The sequence below is a fragment of the Coregonus lavaretus genome, assembly GCF_964263955.1.
Source record: "Coregonus lavaretus genome assembly, chromosome: 16".
NCBI lineage: Eukaryota > Metazoa > Chordata > Actinopteri > Salmoniformes > Salmonidae > Coregonus > Coregonus lavaretus.
In genome coordinates, this window is record NC_140003.1 from 7,429,158 (window position 1) to 7,446,444 (window position 17,287).

At 40.5% G+C, this 17,287-nt stretch overlaps 1 pseudogene across 1 annotated transcript; it reads right to left on the reverse strand.

Moving 5' to 3' along the window:
- LOC311144039 (gamma-crystallin M2-like) lies at positions 1-680 on the reverse strand (annotated as a pseudogene). The gene has a single exon. The product of its transcript is annotated as a gamma-crystallin M2-like (transcript).
- Positions 681-17,287: the final 16,607 nt, after the last annotated feature.

Here is a 17,287-nt window from a genome sequence, read left to right on the forward strand (position 1 = left end):
CTAGTAACAGGACTCATTGATACGTCTCATGCTCATGAACCTCATGCCCATGCCCATCTGGTTGAAGTTTCTGTACTCTCCAGGCCTCATGTACATCATCCTGCCTCTGTACTGGGGCTGCTCATACATGAGCCAGTGGCCGTCCATAACGTTGCAGGACATGCAGTTGTTCATGCGGTAACGATCCATGATGTTGTCACAGTCGTCCATCATCTCGTGCATCTGACCTCCGAAGTTCTCCCTCTCGTAGATCCTCATCCTGAAAGATCCTCTGTGCATGGGGATCATGCGACAGGACCTAATGTCGGTCATTCCCATCATGCGCTGGTAGTCGTGGTACTCTCCCCTCTTCATGAACCACTGGTTTCCCATGTAGTTGGGGCGGTCGTACACCATGAAGCAGCCGCTCTCAACCCTGCAGGATTGGCAGCGGCTCAGGTAGGAGGACATGTCAGCGCAGTCGCTGCTGCACTCATAGGAACGACCCTGGAAGTTCCTGTCCTCGTAGAAGGTGATTCTGCCGTTCATGTTCATGCCGGTGGAGGTCATTTCGTCTCTCTGTGCTTCTGCTGCTGCTCTTGCTGTGGAACTGTTATCCTACTGGTTTAAAACCTTTCTTTTTATACCTGTGAACCCCATTGTACTAACCCCTGACTCAGCAACATGGCATAGAGGGCCATAGATCACTGAGGTCTGTTCACATGTCCAGGGACACGGGTCTCTCAAAAGAACAAAGTTCTGTAACAATGAGCCTTTGTGAAAGAGTTTTAACAATAAAAGGTCACACCTTTGCAATTGTAAAGTGTGCATTTTGTTCATCTCACAATACCTTCCTAAATTTGAGATTTTCTCCTTAGTATTTTACCATTGGAAATGCTATTTTGTGTTACATTGTGGATGAGAATATATAGTATAGTAACTTTTAACAAGGCACACCTGTTAACTGAAATGCATTCCAGGTGACTACCTCATGAAGCTGGTTGAGAGAATGCCTAGAGTGTGCAACGCTGTCATCAAGGCAAAGGGTGACTACTCTGAAGAATCTAACATCTCAAATGTATTATGGTTACGACATGATTCCGTATGTTATTTCATAGCTTTGATGTCTCCACTGTTATTGTACATTGTAGAAAATAGTAAAAAATGAAGAAAAACCCTTGAATGAGGACTTGTGTCCAAACTTTTGACTGGTACTGTATATTTGTAATTAAAAGTGATAAATCGATTCATCATCACTACTTAACACCGTCAAAAATGATTGCTAAACCCTGCCCATTTCCACAAATGATCTTCTTAAATAGTTGGTTATTATGCACGTTAGTGTGCCTTTTTGGTGTATTTGACCTGTTAAGAGAGTTAGTAATTATTAGTTGGTCAGGCCTAAGATGGTGCTGGAGCATGTTCATTTGGTAGTTGTATTAGGTCCCACCCTTTCCAGTGTCTTTGTAGGAATTAGTCATATTCCATCCATTCAGTCGTTCGTAATGGCCTAGTCATTGGGTTACTACTGCCACCTAGTGGTGCTTTAGTTTAAGCCCTTTGTAGTAACATGGTTATTTATAGTGATGCCTTTATAGTTTGTATTCTAAGTGGTGTCATATAATGTAATTGTATTTCTATGTCTGTTATCATGATATAAATGGCACTTTGTGTTCTGCTCTCTCCTACAGAAACCACACATGCACCCTTCCACGGCCATAGTTATGGATCCGTGGTGCAAACAGAAGCCTTCCACGCCAGAACTAAGAGATACAAAAGAATCACCCTTCTTCTGCCAAGACTCTGAGGATCCCCCTCTCTTCTATTATGTACCTTACTTGTCATTTATACTTCTGTTTTCTCAACTAAATTGTATTTTATATGTGTTGATGTTAGCCTATACCCATGTATTGCAGTCTATAACTACCATGTGGGTATATTCAATGAAATAAATAAGTTAATGACAACGTTTTAGTATTTCAATCTTAAATATTGCCAGGTTGGTTTTGACAGGGTGCTCATTTAATGAATTAATTGTTGTAACTCTTTTTGGTATTTTCGAGTTCAACATTATTCAACTGTCTTGTGTCCTGCATTATGTTAATTCAACCAGTGTACTACTGTAGTACTGAGCTATGCCTATGCCATGTGGTGGGAGGGAGACAATTAATCATATTAGGACTATTAGCATAATTTAGTGTACACTCAAAAAAGGTGCTTTCTAGAACCTAAAAGGGTTCTTCGGCTCTCACCATAGGAGAACCACAGAGGGTTCTACATGGAACCCAAAGGAGTTCTACCTGGAACCCAAAAATATTCTAACTGTAACCAAAGGTTTCTACTTGGAACCAAAAAGGGTTCTTTAAAGGGTTCTCCTATGGGGAGAGCCGAAGAAGGGGAGGGAAGCACAAAATAAAAACATTCCATCCAGATGAGCCAATGTATGAATTGAATTGATTTGCACATTAATTAAGTGATAATAGCTGCATAGGAGCTCACTTTACAATCTGAAAAGTTAGTTAATGTGCAGTTTACCCGTTTTCTTTGCTATTTCAAATTGTAGAAATGTTTAAGACATGGATTTTAATGTTGTTGAAATGTTTTTATTATATTTTATTATTAGTGAATATTAAAACATACAATCTACCTGCAGTGATGTCGCTCAACATTTACATTCATTCAGTCATCTAACAGACTCCCATCCAGAGCGACCCACAGAAGCAACCATGGTCAACACCCTGCCCAAGGGCACGTCGACAGGTCTCCCACCAAGTCATAACGGGGCACCCGAACCAGCAACCTATCGGCCACCGGCCCAAGCTCCCAACCGCCAGGCCACCAACCCTCCAAGATCCCCCCACCGTTCCCCAAGACCCCCCCTCCAAATTGTTTAAATAATAAATAATAAACAAAAATACCTCTCCCTCCTTTCCCCACCCCCAAATCCCCCCCTCCCCCAATGCACCAACAACCAGGAAAATGAACAAGAGAGAAAAAATAGAAAAACAAAGGAACACAACAGAAAACAACAACGCAAAAACAAAAGACATCAAGGACAGCAAAAATCTAAACAGCAAGGCCAACTGTATATGTTTGAGTGCATGTGTGGCACTATTTACATGTGTGTATGTGTGTGTGTGTGTCCATGTGTGTTCACATGTGTGTGTTTGAATGCGAGCATGTGTATCTGCATGTGTACACGTGTAAAAGCACCTGCGCGGCATCAGCCTCAGCCAACAGGCATTGGATGTAACAGCGTTGCCACTCAGTGTCATTCAAACTTATTTTTTGTTTTGTTTATTTTTACTTTATTTTTACTTCTATCCCCCGCCCAGCAACTCCACTCCCACTTGTATCCACATCCCAACCCTCAGCTTCCCTCATCCCATCCCATCTATGGTGAATATTATCTTCACAAACTTGAAACTCACGTGAGCTTATGTATGCCAGTTAGGCTCTACACCCTTTGTAAAGTGGATTAATGTGCTTCATTTTAAGAATTTTTTTGGCCACTTTAGTTGTGATACAAACCTACACACATGTACATATCACCTCAATTACCTCGACTAACCGGTGCCACACCCATTGACTCTGTACCGGTATCCCCTGTATATAGCCACCCTACTGTTATTTTATTTTACTGCTGCTCTTTAATTATTTTTTACTTATCAATTTTTTACTTAACACTTTTATTTTCTTAAAGCTGCATTGTTGGTTAAGGGCTTGTAAGTAAGCATTTCACTGTAACCTGTTGTAGTCGGCACATGTGGCAAATAACATTAGATTTGATCTGATTTATCAAAACATATAGGCCTATGGGCTAGGATACATGAGATGTGAGACTATGATTTGAAAAAGTCGCAACAAAAGGCATGTGTTTTTTGCCTTACTGCACACAAGCTGGGCATCATTCACAAGTGATAATACAGTGAGGGAAAATAGTATTTGATCCCCTGCTGATTTTGTACCTTTGCCCACTGACAAAGAAATGATCAGTCTATAATTTTAATGGTAGGTTTATTTGAACAGTGAGAGACAGAATAACAACAAAAAAATCCAGAAAAACGCATGTCAAATTTTTAAAAATTGATTTGCATTTTAATGAGGGAAAAAGGTATTTGACCCCCTCTCAATCAGAAAGATTTCTGGCTCCCAGGTGTCTTTTATACAGTTAACGAGCTGAGATTAGGAGCACACTCTTAAAGGGAGTGCTCCTAATCTCAGCTTGTTACCTGCATAAAAGACACCTGTCCACAGAAGCAATCAATCAATCAGATTCCAAACACTCCACCATGGCCAAGACCAAAGAGCTCTCCAAGGATGTCAGGGACAAGATTGTAGACCTACACAAGGCTGGAATGGGCTACAAGACCATCGCCAAGCAGCTTGGTGAAAAGGTGACAACAGTTGGTGCAATTATTCGCAAATGGAAGAAACACAAAATAACTGTCAATCTCCCTCGGCCTGGGGCTCCATGCAAGATCTCACCTCGTGGAGTTGCAATGATCATGAGAACGGTGAGGAACCAGCCCAGAACTACACGGGAGGATCTTGTCAATGATCTCAAGGCAGCTGGGACCATAGTCACCAAGAAAACAATTGGTAACACACTACGCCGTGAAGGACTGAAATCCTGCAGCGCCCGCAAGGTCCCCCTGCTCAAGAAAGCACATATACAGGCCCGTCTGAAGTTTGCCAATGAACATCTGAATGTTTCAGAGGAGAACTGGGTGACAGTGTTGTGGTCAGATGAGACCAAAATCGAGCTCTTTGGCATCAACTCAACTTGCCATGTTTGGAGGAGGAGGAATGCTGCCTATGACCCCAATAACACCATCCCCACCGTCAAACATGGAGGTGGAAACATGATGCTTTGGGGGTGTTTTTCTACTTAGGGTACAGGACAACTTCACCGCATCAAAGGGACGATGGACGGGGCCATGTACCGTCAAATCTTGGGTGAGAACTTCCTTCCCTCAGCCAGGGCATTGAAAATGGGTCGTGAAAGGGTATTCCAGCATAACAATGACCCAAAACACATGGCCAAGGCAACAAAGGAGTGGCTCAAGAAGAAGCACATTAAGGTCCTGGAGTGGCCTAGCCAGTCTCCAGACCTTAATCCCATAGAAAATCTGTGGAGGGAGCTGAAGGTTCGAGTTGCCAAACGTCAGCCTCGAAACCTTAATGACTTGGAGAAGATCTGCAAAGAGGAGTGGAACAAAATCCCTCCTGAGATGTTTGCAAACCTTGTGGCCAACTACAAGAAACGTCTGACCTCTGTGATTGCCAACAAGGGTTTTGCCACCAAGTACTAAGTCATGTTTTGCAGAGGGGTCAAATACTTATTTCCCTCATTAAAATGCAAATCAATTTATAAAATGTGTTTTTCTGGATTTTTGTTGTTGTTATTCTGTCTCTCACTGTTCAAATAAACCTACCATTAAAATTATAGACTGATCATGTCTTTGTCAGTGGGCAAACGTACAAAATCAGCAGGGGATCAAATACTTTTTTCCCTCACTGTATATAATTCACAAGAGATAGGCTAATATTGTCACCCATCAGACTATTCTTGTTGTAATCTTGTCTTTACATATACTAAACAATATATGTGTGAAATTTGTTTTGATTTAGAATGGACCATTATCATGCACCTGTCTCGAACAGGGACAGGGGAAAAAAATACATGTCATCTATGCACTTATATAGCATATGGAGGATGCTTTTTCCATGGTTCATTTTCATGCCAGCCAGGTAGGCTATACTCCTGTTGTAAAGAGAAGCAATGTGCCTAAACACAATGAAGACCAGGGACGTGCTCATTAGGCACCAAATGGAAGAAAACGGACTGAAACAAGGAGGCACTACCGGGACATATCCAATAAGAAACGCTCATTTTGGTTTTCCATTGCAAAAAAAACAATTTTTTCATTTTCTATTGCGTGCCCTAATGAACACAAACCAGCAGTCCATTTGGCGCTTCAGAAGCTTGTTCTCTGTCAACTAAATCCCATATTCTATATTTAAATCCCATATCTCTCTTTCGATAGTCATTCTTAAGCCAATGTTTACCCATGTTTTCAATCAGCAAAAAATAAGATGCAGCCTTCTGCTGGAAACTTGGAACGATCCTGGGAGAAAATACTGCTTGAGTGTCTTGAGAAGACAGGAGAACAAATAAAAGCACAAATATTGGAATAGATGGAGTCCCATGCTGATGCAAAGTGGTGGGACTCTGTGGGAGGGACTGTACTTCTAACATCATAGAATATAGACTGATGCCAGTAAAACATAACGATGAACAGGCTCTCTCTGCACACACACACATGCACAAACACACACACAAACACACAAACTTTCTTTGGGTTCAAGAACATCTGTCAATGTCTGCTATGGCTGTAGATTGCCACTCGAAAGAGGCAGATTCACACTCTAACCCACACATACACATAGACACATTATCAGTACACACACTCACGCATGTGTATAGTACATACATAAACACTGACACTTTCACACACAGGCAGTGATATTGTTTGTGTCATGGTATACATTTTTGACACACACATGTATTTCATTTGACAGAGGATCATGTGCCATAATGAATACGACCCACCCAGCTCCCTCAGGATCATTCTTCTGGGCTTGGCTCTGGGGGTACAGAGGGACACTGTATCTAATTGGTATCCGTTGAATATCTGCCTTTATTTAAAAGCCCAATGCAGCCGTTTTTATATCATCAAATCATTTCTGGGTTACAATTAGGTACTTCAGTTTAATAGATTACCATTGAAATTAGCAAAAATAGCTTTCTAGCTAAAAACCATTTCTCAAGACAGAATTTTGCTAGAAATATCTGTGAGTGGTCTGAGTGGGGAGGGGAAAACTGAAAACTAGCTGTTATTGGCAGAAAGGTTTGGAACTCTCTTGGTTATTGGACTATTAACCAATTCACCGCATGGTGATGTAACCATGGAAATCCGAAAGTCCCGCCCATGCAACCTGCTGATTAAAAAGGTCCTGTGTAGACTGTATTTTCAACCAGCAACTATCAGGAAATAACACTGGTCAAATTGTTTCAAACTTTCACAGTGTTAGTTTTGTCAGCTGTTGTACAATATGATATAAAATACAGGAAAAAAAAAAATATTGACTGCACTGGGTCTTTAAGCCTCAAAGTATGCTCAGTCAAATTCATACTGACACCATCCGAGATTAGCATTGTCAACAAACTGAAATGTATTTGTCCGGCACAACTTTGTCGTTGCATTTCTGTTATGAACATCAGAGAGGCTATATTCTTTTAATATTGGTTCCTCTCCCTGACTATTATGGGTAAGCACTGTCTATTGACTTGGCATTAGCAGTTACACAGCACCATTCTCAAAATATGTATTTTTTGTGGTTTATGCCATAACCCTTCTCTTTTTCAGATGGTACGTTTTAGAGTCTGGTTAGGAGGTTTGTCCACGGGCAATCACGGTCAAAGATACGATTGGTGCCTTATCAAGACTCAATTATCTTTAATGTTCCATTCACTTTTTCCACATTTTGTGACGTTATAGCCGTATTCTAAAATTGATTAAATTGTTTTTCCCCCCTCATCAATCTACACACAATACTCCATAATGACAAAGCAAAAACTGGTTTTTAGACATTTTTGCAAATGTATATTGAAAAGAAACTGAAATATCACATTTACATAAATATTCAGACCCTTTACTTAGTACTTTGTTGAAGCACCTTTGGCAGTGATTACAGCCTCTAATCTTCTTGGGTATGATGCTACAAGCTTGGCACACCTGTATTTGGGGAGTTTCTCCCATTCTTCTCTACAGATCCTCTCAAGGTCTGTCAGGTTGGATTGGGAGCGTCGCTGCACAGCTATTTTCAGGTCTCTCCAGAGATGTTCGATCGGGTTCAAGTCCAGGTTGTGGCTGGGCCACTCAAGGACATTCAGAGACTTGTCGCAAAGCCACTCCTATGTTGTCCTGTTGGAAGGTAAACCTTTGCCCCACTCTGAGGTCCTGAGCGCTCTGGAGCAGGTTTTCATCAAGGATTTCTCTGTACTTTACTCTGTTCATCTTTCCCTCGATCCTGACTAGTCTCCCAGTCCCTGCCGCTGAAAAATATCCCTACAGCATGATGCTGCCACCACCATGCTTCACTGTAGGGATGGTGTCAGGTTTCCTCCAGACGTGATGCTTGGTATTCAGGCCAAAGAGTTCAATCTTGGTTTCATCAGACCAGCAAATCTTGTTTCTCATGGTCTGAGAGTTCTTTTGGTGCCTTTTGGCAAACTCCAAGTGGGCTGTCATGTGTCTTTTACTGAGGAGTGACTTCCATCTGGCCACTCTACCATAAAGGCCTGATTGGTGGAGTGCTGCAGAGATGGTTGTCCTTCTGGAAAGTTTTCCCATCACCACACAGGAACTCTGGAGCTCTGTCAGAGTGACCATCGGGTTCTTGGTCACCTCCGTGACCAAGGCCCTTCTCCTCAGGCGGCCAGCTCTAGGAAGAGTTTTGGTTGTTCCAAACTTCTTCCATTTCAGAATGATGGAGGCCACTGTGTTCTTGGGGACCTTAAATACTGCATACATTTTTTGGTACCCTTCCCCAGATCTGTGCCTCGACACAAGCTCTACAGACAATTCCTTCGACCTCTTGGCTTGGTTTTTGCTCTGACATGCACTGTCAACTGTTGGACCTTATATTTGCAAACATTTCTAAAAACCTGTTTTCACTTTGTCATTATGGGGTATTGTGTGTATATTGATGAGGAAAAACATGTATTTAATCAATTTTAGAATAAGGCTGTAACGTAACAAAATGTGACCGACCAGCTCGATTCGGTCTTATATAGCAACATTTGAAATGGTGTTTTTTACATTGGATAAAAGTAGAGACTCAGAGCTATAAAATGGTATATCATACACTACCGTTGAGGAACAATGGGAAAGTAATTCTGCTTTGAAAGTCGATGTACTTGTAACCTCACTTTTGAGAAAATGGCCCTTGAATGTTTTGGAACCTACTGGAGAGCTCTTCTTTGTCTACACCCATTCAGCATCGTTCACAGCCTCTTACGCTTTAGCCCCACCCATCTCTTTAAGGAGTCACATGTGAGGCTATGTACTAAACAACCAAAGATTTCAAGACTAAAGCTGGCTTATACTACGGGTGTGTTCCTAAATGTAATCTAGAGTGCCAGAGTGTGCTCTGTGCATTCGTAAACTCAGAGCGTTGTCAGATTGTCCGTTTGTAAATTCAGAGCGTTTCGCTCTCTGAGCATTCAGAGCACACACTGGACGAGGAGTAGGGTTGATCCGAGTGTTCTGACCTAACAACAGCAGTCAAGCACCCAAGCTAACTAGCTAATGTTGGCTAGCTTGCTAGCTACTTCCAGACACAAATGAGAGAACAACTCACTCTGACCATTTTACTCGCCCTAGAAGAGCTGGTTAGGCTGTTTTTATGTTATCCAGAGCTTTGGTGACTGCAACTGTGCTGCTTGCAACAATTTAATTATGCTTTTTGCCAACGTTTACTGACGCTGACCATATTCAACGGGTGTCGAGCGTTCGTAAATTTGTCAGTTATTCTGTGCTCTGGCACACTCAGATGAGATTGCTCTGAAATCGGAGTAGACAGGCAGAGTGAATTTACCAGCTACGTCTATCGACAGTTGTCACAGTGACATCATGAACATTCTATTGAAATAGTTAATTGCATAGCAGAGTCTTTTGTTTAGACATGTAGCTAGCTAGCTAGCTAAACAATTAACTGTAATCCCAACGCATGAATCTGCAGGTAGCTAACCAACCAGGTTAGGCTATAACTAGCAATGCAAATGGCTCTGAGATACGAATAATATTACTACACAGATCACACACGTAATGTTAGCTAGCGAGCCAGCCTGCTAACGTTAGCTAGCTAGCTAACAGTACACTTTAATTTGAAATGAAAATACTTTCTGACATAATTAGAAACGTGTAATATCTGAAAATGTAGCTAGCTAGCTAGCTAGACTATCTTACCCTTATACATGGATGGACGTTTCTCCCTCTGTCACGGATGCCATTGTTGCCCTTAGTTTGAAGATGTAATCCGGAGACAGGTGTTTTATACAACAGCCTTCTGTGTGTTCTCTTTTCGACTCCGTCTGCATATTTGCAATCAAATGCCAGAATATTCTCCATCTCCTTAGCCATCATACTATAATTCCACTGATTTCAAAACTCTAGAAAGTGGAGAGCAACACTTATGCAGTTCTACTACGTGATATCTTAAAAAAAAACTGTGTTAGAAAGGATTACCTACACATACTGACCAGCTCATGTTATAGACAGAAGTCTGCTACATGGCAGACAAATCCGAACTCCCGCTAGCGATGCTTGGCTGAGATATTGAGTGGGCTGGACATGCCGAGAGATGAGTTGCTGTCTTTTTCCGTGGCTAAACCAACTAGGCTCATAATTTAACAAACGTATTTGTATTTACAGATGGCATACAAGTTTGTTATTAAGGCACATTAAAGTTCACATGTTCCAGAAGGCATTTCTGCCAAAAAAACGTATTTTGATTTTTAAAGAAAGTTTACGTTCAAATGCCGCTCCTGTGAAGTAGTGACTCGCGACATATGCCTAGTTTCCTGAAACAAGTCACAAATGTGGAAAAAGAGAAAGGGTCTGAATACTTTCCGAATGCACTGCACATAAGTAAAAGATACAGAAAATATACAAAGATGCACAAAGTAAAAGATATTGGTAAGGGCAATCGGATGCACTTTAACATTCCCAAAGAGTTCTCTTGTACAAATAAGGCAAGGTTCGATTTAGGTTAACCTTAAATCTTTGAACATAGTTTCTCCTCTTCCCTTAAGGATTTCACATTCGGGTGAGCAAACTAAAAGGTCATGGGGGAACTGCAGTTCCATTAGGGTCTGTAATCTTATCATCTCTGTTACGCACGCCTCTCGGAAGAGGGAACGCAACACCCTGCTACAACTCAACTCTCCGTGGTGTGAAAGAGGTATGGGACTGTAGGTGTGAGTAAGGATGACAAAAGGCAGAGAATACCGTTAACAGGGAATTTATTCCTTCGCACGGTAAGTTTGGGGAAAAGGGGCTGGACGGAACCAAAGCAAAGAAAGTAAATATCAAAGCCCCCTCTCCTACCTTACCTGCCTACCCACTACTTACTGAACTAGCACCACCTGGTGCACTAACCAAAATACAAGGGATGGTCCGCCCAGGTCTTTCCTAGTGTTTATAGACAGTCAACTTCTACGGGTAATGTATGCCCGCGGGCCTCTTGCCTAAGCACTCCCTAGGTGCCTTCCCCTTCCCCCCTTGGGAACAAATGAAACAAAAATAGCATAAACTGGTTCACAACAAAAACCTGAGAAAAACTAACTCAGGACATTATAGAAACTCTGAGCCACAAACTAACACAAAACATTATAATTGGTTCTCAGAGCAACAACAACATAGTACATACCAACTCTTAGCATATAACCAACATGCTGTACCTCTCAGCAATTAGTTCCCCTTTTTCCTGCCTTTTCTGAGCAACTGGGGCTTATATAGCTTCAGGAGGAGTTGTTAAATTGGAGACAGCTGCGTCCTGATGAGGGTGCGGTGTTAGCTCTCCAATTATCAATGTTTTTAACCAATCAGCTGCTTGTTGGGGAATTTCAGGAACCCATTTCCTACACAAACCACAACATAGAAACTGGGGAACGTAACAATCTCTCTTCACAACAACAACACACACACACACACATACACATACAACACACATAAGGGTCCAATATATATGTTTCTGTCTGTATCTGCTGCTCTCTAGTGGTCTATCTTCAGACCTACACATTCAAAGCTGTTAGAAAACATTTTATGTCGCAATTTTGAATATCAAAGAACAGAAATTGGGAAATATTATAATATATATATATTGAGTACAATGACAATTCTTACAGATGCCCAACTACTTACCAATAGCCAGCATCAGTTCACTGACTTGATTCCCTGACTTGACCAAGGTCTCCATAAAAAGCAAGCCTCTGTCAATGGCAAGACTATGTCCTTCCTATGAAATAAATAGAGAGGATCAAATAGTAATCGAATATGAGTGGGAAGTTGCATTGCTGACACGTGGTGACCAATGTGAAAGTACAGTACAATGTGTATAGGTTTGTAGGATGGGGGAAGGGATGTTTATGTCAGAATCGTCATCATATAGGAATGCAGTCAATATCCACGTGCGACATATGTATGACTCCCTATAGTCTCCCTACAGAATGTGTTTGTGTGCTGTTACATGTACACTGTATGTGGATGTGTTATGAGGGTGGGTGCAAGTGTGACTATGCAAGAGTGTGTACATGTATGTGTGTGTGTGTTGTTTGTATACAGTGAGTACAGTACCTGTAATGTCTCCTGGCGCAGCTCTGAAAGGTCCCCCTTGTTCCCTAGTAGAACCATCACGATGGATCCTGGGATACAGTGCTTCTCCAGCTCCTTAAGCCACATCTGGAACCTTATGAAGCTCTCCTAAACACACACACACACACGCATGCATTAGGTATGCGCACATGTAATCTACATCCAGTGTGTGTTTGTGTGTGTGCCTTTGTGCATGTGCGTGTTCGTTTTACCTGTTTGCTGATGTCGTACACCACCAGTGCATCGTGGGCTCCTCTGGAGTATCCCAGATCTAAAAGCGAAGTGTGACATCATTCAGACACACCATCTGGGTGAGGTAGGCACTTTGGAGGGGGACAGAATATACTGTGACACCAGGTAGAATAAAGACATACAGTAACCTACCCTGAGGCAACTTTCCTCAACCAGATCTCTGAGGTAGTAACAGTAACAGTATTGAAATGTAATCCACATCCCCTGATACACACAGGAAGTTATAAGCAGTGACTTTGGCAACCTTATGAAATAAATATTTTTTTACCAAAACAGCATGGCAAAAAATGTTCATGAAAAAATATACCAGCGAGACAACTTAGCTTGTGGTTTTGAAAGAAAATACTACTACAGTGTATGAGACTTGTTCCCCAGAGACAAAGAGAGAGCCGCTACAAGTGCAGTATGAGCGAGTGGGTGTGTCGAAAGGAAAATAGTGGGCGTGTGGAAAGGAGTGAGTGTGTCGAAAGCGCTCTGCTATAGGTTAGACGGTTTTGATTGAGCTGTTTTTTTCTTCCGTTTCTTACCACCCAACAACCATACATTTGAGCTACCATATCGGGAGAGTTTGGACTTCTGCTTGAGTCTGAGACATATTTCACTGTTAGTTTTACACAAATAATTGTAAATGTTCAGTTATAAAACTGACAATTATTTATTTTTGATTAAAAGTATTGATGATCGGTGTACTGTTTTTACTGTGCTTACTGTGACTGTCACCCTGATATTGGCTACTACAGTGGTTCCTCAATTAAAACCTTCGAGCTTATGCCGCAACCATTTGTGGTAGATGGTGGCAGATTGTGGTAAATTGCGTAATTATGTCACTGCACCACACTATCACAAGGGGGAGTTAGAACGCTGATCTATCGGTAGTCAGAACTGTGGCACAAATTGACTACCTTTTCGTAAATTAATGGAGGTGTGAATGTTTCAGTCCAAGAGTCTCTCTTCTCTGGCACTAGAGTCCTGTATCAGGCAACAACAACAAAAAATAGCTGGCGGGTGGTCCCGGAGTTGAGAGAACTTGGATAAATACAATGGCGCAATTACACTTGACATGTGGACTGACGATTTTCGAAAAATAGGCACGGTGGGCTTTTGGTTTCTGTCCCTCTAAAAACAGACAGAAATAATTCTAAATAACAAACTGGCTTTATTTACCACAGTGTGAAAGAGTGATAGCCCCTCTATGTAAAGTGAGTCCTTCTTTGCTGATGTGAAGAAACGGAATGAAAGAGAGTTCAGCGAGGATAGGGAGGGAAACAAGGTTCCCCATATTTTCAAGACCTGAGCTACTTCATTTATTTATGAAATGTACTATTTAGGCAATTTAATATATTTGTTTAGGCTTGGCCTATTTAATAGGCTATTTCACAGCATAAAGCTATATTTGTCAGCATAAAGCTGAGTGACTCACTCATTCATGGCTTTGGATCAAAATAAATAAGTACCAACATTCTTTCTGATAGTCTTTATTAAAGAAATGTTTTGACCAAGTTAATCTGCTCATGTTGTGTGTGTTCAATTACTTGTGACAATGTGGTTACAATGAAGAACGTAAATAAATCCTATTCATAATGAATAATCAGACACGTGTTGCAAGCTTGTCATTTTTCCTAATTACATATTTTTTGTACGATTTAATTGTATCTTTTTAGACAATACAAAACATACACATACAAACGACAACTACATCACACCTACCCAGACCCACCTGCACACCCCCCAATCTCCAGCGCCCGCATCACTCTCCGCCACATGCCCTCAAACTGCACCATTTTGTTTCTCGCCGTTGCCCACACACACTTTGAAGATTTAGATAAAGGCTGACATTGATTGATTTTCAGTTTTTAAGTATACGTTTTTTTCAAGATAATTGATGAGAAATGTATCGTCCAACCCATCTCACTGCACCCTTATATGCCATGTCTTGAAATATGCGGACAGGCGGATTTAAAGTTAATTTCCATTGTAATACTTCTTACAGCCAACTTTCTAACTCCACCCATAACTTTTGGACTTTATAACATTCCCAGAAGGCATAGATTATTATAACCTAATGAAAAATGAACCTGGTAATCTAATTTAATTTACTGCAGGCCTAAGACCTATGGGTTTAACCTTCTGAATTAATGATTATATTGAAAATAGAAGCCGCCTCTTAATGAGTTCCGAGAGCCGATCAGTTACCCAACCAAATAATATCAATTTATTTTGCCTAATTGTTTTTATGACTACAGACAGTAATTAATTTGGCATTAATTAATTTGTCTGCATGTCTATTCAACATTGGGCTAAAAATAAACCATGCCATTAATTTTTTTTTTTTTTTACACAATGCAATGCAGCACATTGACAACTCAAATCGCTTTAAAGAGCCTTCTAATATTAGACAAAAAATAAATATACAGTGGAGGAAAAAAGTATTTAGTCAGCCACCAATTGTGCAAGTTTCCCACTTAAAAAGATGAGAGAGGCCTGTAATTTTCATCATAGGTACACGTCAACTATGATAGACAAATTGAGGGAAAAAAATCCAGAAAATCACATTGTAGGATTTTTAATGAATTTATTTGCAAATTATGGTGGAAAATAAGTGGTCACCCACAAACAAGCAAGATTCTGGCTCTTACAGACCTGTAACTTCTTCTTTAAGAGGCTCCTCTGTCCTCCACTCATTACCTGTATTAATGGCTGAGAATTAGTGGATGAGAATATATAGTATAGTAACTTTTAACAAGGCACACCTGTTAACTGAAATGCATTCCAGGTGACTACCTCATGAAGCTGGTTGAGAGAATGCCAAGAGTGTGCAACGCTGTCATCAAGGCAAAGGGTGACTACTCTGAAGAATCTAAAATCTCAAATGTGTTATGGTTACGACATGATTCCGTATGTTATGTCATAGCTTTGATGTCTTTACTATTATTCTACAATGTAGAAAATAGTAAAAATGAAGAAAAACCCTTGAATGAGTACGTGTGTCCAAACTTGATCAGATTGTACCTGGGTCCACCATAAGAGAGGCTGGTTTCAGACTATACCTAGAATTATAGAACATGCTGTGGCCTTTACCAGGGAAATGCATAAGAGGAAGGACCTGTACTAGTAGATCATATGAAACCCTATTGCAGTGAGGTTATTGTAGCAATAACAATACTTATTGAATACCAATGTATGTGTGTAAATGAATTAATTTCTTGCTGAATTACTACATTCATGATAGCTTGGTTTTTTTATCCTTAGTTTTTTTTAGGTTGGGTCACGCTTTAAATGACGTGCAGCTTATAAAGGCTTCATAAAGCCTTCATAAACACTACATAAATGTGTTACAAATAATCAATAAATGTATGTCATACTTTATAAAGGGTTCATAAATGTGGCATAACTGTGTGACATAACCACCAATGTCAAATGTGACATAACCAACTGTGTCAAATATGACATAAACCTGTGCTTTATAAAGGGTGGCATAAACACTGCTTAATAAAGGCCTTATAAATCCTATTAAATTGAGGCTTCACAAAGCATTTATAACCCTGTCATGCATCTTGGTAGAGCATTGCAATGCCCAGATATTGGGTTAGATTCCCGGGACCACCCATACTTAAAAATGTATTCATGCATGACTGTTAGTCGCTTTGGATAGAAGTGTCTGCTAAATTGTATGTATTATATTTCACTAAAACATTTGTAGGAGGGCCCAACCTCATTCCCATTTGGGTGCATAGTCAATATGTGACCGACCGGCTCGATGGTATATCATACAATGCAGTTGAGGAACAATGGGAAAGTAATTCTGCTTTGAAAGTTGAAAAACTTGCGACCCCCCTTTTGACAAAATGGCCATTGAATGTTTTGGTACACCTACTGGAGAGCTGTTCTTTGTCTACACCCATTCAGCATCGTTCACACCCTCTTAAGCCTTAGCCACACCTATCTCTTTAAGGATTCACATGTGAGGCCATGTACTAAACAACCAAAGATTTCAAGACTAAAGGCTGGTTTATACTACGTCTATCGACAGTTGTCACAGTGACATCATAAACATTCTATTGTCGTCCGATATCAAACTTGTCGTTGTCATTATGAAAAAGTATAAACAGAAAAAGCAGCCAGGTGGTCCAAAATAGCATAACTGGTGTATTTTAAGACCAATAAAAACACCCTTTTAAAATGAATTTAGTATATGTCAATCTAGCAAACCAGGCAACTAAAAGCAACTTTCTAAACAATATTTTGGTTCATTTCTAGCTTGTTAGCTTGCTAGATAATGTTAAGTTAGCTGGCTAGCCAGTTCGAATAATGACCACATCATATAGCTGACATTTTCACTTTAGTTCATTAGTATTCATTATTACAGGAAAATAAACTCACAACAAGATACTTTTTTACAAGTTAATGGCAAGCCAATTACAGAAAATAGCTTACGGTGGTGAGTGTGACGAAATAAAGCAGGGCATTCTACCGGAGAATGTGAGAACTTGGACACTGTCTCTTTTGGCCTAATGTTATATCCTAATTGACTTTGGTGCAGGTCATGTTGTTCTTCACATTACCGTCTCTTGTAAACACATACTATCTCAAATAAAATCAAAGTGTATTTGTCA